This window comes from Protomyctophum parallelum (genome assembly GCF_964188405.1).
Source record: "Protomyctophum parallelum genome assembly, chromosome: 20".
NCBI classification, from domain to species: Eukaryota; Metazoa; Chordata; class Actinopteri; order Myctophiformes; family Myctophidae; genus Protomyctophum; species Protomyctophum parallelum.
The window spans coordinates 349,071-353,581 of NC_139718.1; the positions used below are offsets into that span (position 1 = coordinate 349,071).

Consider the following 4,511-nt stretch of genomic DNA (forward strand, 5'->3'; position numbering starts at 1 on the left):
GTGTATTACTTATTTTATTTTGTGTATTACTTATTTTATTTTGTGTATTACTTATTTTATTTTGTGTATTACTTATTTTATTTTGTGTATTACTTATTTTATTTTGTGTATTACTTATTTTATTTTGTGTATTACTTATTTTATTTATTTTATTTATTTTATTTATTTTATTTATTTTATTTATTTTATTTATTTTATTTATTTTATTTATTTTATTTATTTTATTTATTTTATTTATTTATTTTTTACCATTTTAATTTACTTTTATTTTAATTTATCTATTTTTTTATCGTTCGTTTTATCCATTTATTTATATTATTATCTAGTTATTTATATTGGTTTATTATTGTATTGTTTATTATTTTCAAAGAGCCCTGATTGATCACATCTACATATCACCACTACCAGTCAGGATCTGAGTGACTCAGAACCCTGGTGACCTCCAGATGGAGCCACACAGGAGACCAGCAACGTCCTGAAGAAAAGAAAGAAATGCTCATTACTACTTTGTTCATAAAACAATATTGATTGAAATATTTATTAACAGTTTGCAGAATTACAGTACATGTCAAGCACAAACTCAATACAAAGACTGTTAACTTTAAGTGGACGATCCAATTAAGCATTACACTTGTTTACAAGAGGGTCCACCATGTTCAATTAATCAAAACATTTAGAGACGTACAAATAAGACACTATGGGGAAGGGAGGGAAAATAAACTTATACAGTGAGGGGGAAAAAGGGAGTCAAGGGATTCACATGTCTTAATGACTGTTGGTAGGGCGTTCCACATTTTGGTGGAATAGGAGTGAAAATAATTTAGTCCCTTGTTAGTGCCGAATCTGGGTTGTACATGGTTCGTTGCACTCCCTCTGGTGTTGTGGGTGTGGACTTCGTTAACATTAAGGAAGTATCTAGACAGGTACATGGGTATCTTGGTGGTGTATCGAATCTTGTGGACCAGACCCATTGCAAGATGCTGTACTCAGTCGTCGACCCTAAGCCATTCCAGCCTGTCAAAGTGGGCAGGAGTGAGGTAGGTTCGGGGGGTGAGGCCAAGTAGGAGCTTGACCAGTTTGTTTTGGGAAGTCTGGAGCCTAGTTTTAAGGGCCTTTGAGGTGCTGTGGTACCAGGAGGTGCATGCATAGTCAAAGAAACTTTGTACGAGGGCTCCTGTTAAGGTCTTCAAGGTGTTTTTGTTGAACAGTGAGGAGATCCTGTAAAGGAATCTTGTTCTTCGGTTGACTTTTTTGATTACGATGGTGGCCATTTTATCACTGGAAAGATTAGCCTCCAGGATGGAACCTAGGTAGGTAATTTCATCTTTACGTGTGATAACATTGTCACCAACTCTAACCAAGAAGCCATTTGCCTTGCTGAGATTACTATTAGATCCAAAGAGAATGGATTCAGTTTTTCCCAGGTGTAAGGATAGTTTGTTATCAGCGAGCCAGGTACAGATTCTACCGAATTCAGAGCTGAGGGCCTTTTCAACCTGCAGTTTGTTCCTGTCCGAGACTAGCAGTGCCGAGTCATCTGCGAACAGGAACAAGAACAAGTTGCAGTCACAAGCTGATGTCATGATCATAGTGTGTGTGTGTGTGTGTGTGTGTGTGTGTTGTATAGTTACCTTGCTGTGATGTAACTCCAAAGGTGATCAGAAATAGTTGCTCCATTGGCTAGAAACGTGCTCTTCACCGGCATGATGATCTTGTTCCTAAAAAAAGTCTGTAGTCAACCCTAACTGATTACAGAACATGATATAAAAACACAACTAGAAGGATTTAGGCCTGTCACAATTACCTAATCGCCAAGTTTTTAGAGATAATAGTCATAATCGTCTCCATGTTGAAAATGTTCATATATTTTCAAACATTTTAAAGAAATAATGGAAGCAACCGATCTACAAGCTCTAAATGTGTCACTTTGTAATTTACTTATCTTTTTTAGTGTATAAAGTTATTGAATTATGCCATGTGCAGCTTTTTGTTTACAAAGCCTACAAAAGCCAAGGTTTTATTTAGAATGTTAGTATGACGACAATTAAATCGGCCATTATAAAACCTTAGATTCTGACAGGCCTAAGCGGGTTCCAGTGGCGTCTACCGAACCTTCCAGCTCCGTCCGAGCCTCCCAGCGACCCAGAAGTCCACAGCGGAAACACCCGGGGAAAGCTTCGGATCTCGGGCATCGGCTGAGATCTCCATTCTAACAAAGAACGAAAGAGACACACCACAAATTAGCTTTGCTGTGTGTGCGTGTCCTGTCACAACATACACATGCACTTACAGTAACGTTTAAGAATAGGGATCGACCAATTATCGGCAACGGACGATTATTGGCTTTTTACGAAGCCTAAAAAAGCCCTAACCCTAAAGCGGTTCGTACCGTTGAGTTCCTCATAGGGATGTCAGTAACGGATAGTTTCCCAACCGGTTACCCGTTAGGATTAACCGGTTCATTAACGGATAGTGGTTGATTTTTTTCTTTTTTTAATAGGCTACCCCAAATGTAATATGCATGTATAGCAGGCTACATAATTAAAGTTGGTAGACGAATGGCATACATTTATTTATGCTCCTTTTATAAAAGACAAACAAAAAAGCAACATTTAACAATATAAATAAATTGTTGTAGGCTTCTGGCTTAATCATCAATAAACAACGCATCACATCTGCATGATGCATGCATCTGCGCGTCTACAGTACAGAGGTCCGCCGGTTCTAGTCCAAGAAAACATAAATAAATCCAGTCCAGATCCGAGCAACCTATACCTATAAAGCCACTGGACGCATGGGCTAAGCCTTTTTTTATTATTAAGGAAGATCAGCATGCATGTCACCGTGTTCCGTTTGTTGACTTTTCGCTGACGAGAAAACCCTCAAACATCGATAGCACATGGCTAACTTTTGATAGCCGTAAGCCGTGCCAGTGTGGAGACGGATAGGAGGAGAAGGAGGAGGAAGCGGCAGCGGCGGCTGTAAACGTTCTCCCTCCAGGCCAAATGGCCAATAATGGATTTAATAATGTAGGTCTCTGCATTGATACGGTCGACATGTGTTCATCTCGTCTCGCTGTCACTCGCTTACATTTTGACTACCGCAAAGCTACCGTTGTAACTTGTAGCCAACTAGCCATTGAAGTACAACAGAGAACGGGGACATTGAGCCCGAGCGCTGTTCATGTAGCCTGGAGTGCGACAAGCTGGGCGGCGCAAATAGCAATTTTAGGCATGTGTGCAACATGACAACTGTTTTAAAGTATTGTACAGTGACAACTACAGTCTCTGTAATGTTTATGTTGTACTATTACTAAAAACGATCTAAAATAAAGGGATTTAAGATCAGAAGACGCATTTATTATTATGCAAATTAACCGTTAAAAGCTGATAAAAATATCCGGATGTTTCTTAACGGTCGGCTAACCGGTTAAACGGTTAACCCCTGACATCCCTAGTTCCTCACCAGGCAGGCCCAGGTCCGAAGTCCTCCAGCGTCTACCCAGATCTCCGTCCTCCGTCCTCCCATCCATCCATGGACAGACCTGCAGATCTCCATCTCTAGAGGCTCCAGCTGTGTCTACTATGATCTCCATCCTGAGAGAGAGAGAAAGAAACCATTAGCTCTACAAGCTCACAACATGTTGCAACGCAGTGCGAGCTTGTAGATCTGCTATTTTTGCTGAACGCTCCCCCAGAATAGGGATGCTGGGGTTAAAGTGGTTACAAAAGTGTCATTAAGACTTTGATTAGCTTGGAAAGCTGACAGACATTCAACCACAGTGCCACTAGGAGGCATCAACACATGTACAGTCCTCAACATCTTTTGTAATTTGTATTCAAGTGCTTCTAAAAGCAGATGAGATATTGACTCTCAAACTATTGTGCGGAGTCATTTAGATTTACCATAAAATATTTAAAACATTTGGATTACTGTAAATGGCATTCTTCGTGCCATAACAGAACAAAAGCAGTTATCCATCCTCAGAAACAAGCAAGAACTGTTCCTACTCACAGCTCATCAGAGTCCTCTGAGGAAGCCCCCAGGGGGGGGGGCTTTGGAACGGATCTCTGTCCAGGGAACATCAGCTCGTCTATGAATATCTCCATTCTAACAAAGAAAAAAAAAACACACCAAATTAGCCTTTCCGTGTGTGTGTGTGTGTGTGTATGTGTGTGTATGTGTGTGTATGTGTGTGCGCCCCCTGTCCAGCAACGGCATTCCAGCGACATCCACCACGATCTTCATCCTAACAAAGAAAGATTGATTAGAGTGACCAAGAGCCAGATATATATTCTATCCTGTCACAACATATATACATCCTAGTACATCAGACTTTTATTTATAGAGAACATTTAAACAGAAGCTAAACATATCACTTACAGTAATAAACGTTTAAGTTAGGGTTCTTTTTGACAGGCCTAACAGGGTCTCTTACTTTGAGTCGTCTTCAGAGGAATGCAGATTCCTGGACAGCGGGAGACCTGCAGTACATCTGGAAGAAAGACATA

The 4,511-nt window shown here is 40.0% G+C and overlaps 1 long non-coding RNA gene across 1 annotated transcript; it reads right to left on the minus strand.

Moving 5' to 3' along the window:
* Positions 1-368: 368 nt before the first annotated feature.
* On the minus strand, positions 369-2,213 carry LOC310877477. Its single transcript, XR_014570817.1, has 3 exons — positions 2,113-2,213; positions 1,632-1,718; positions 369-475 (listed from the first exon to the last, which is right to left on the minus strand). It is a non-coding gene; the product is annotated as an uncharacterized lncRNA (long non-coding RNA).
* Positions 2,214-4,511: the final 2,298 nt, after the last annotated feature.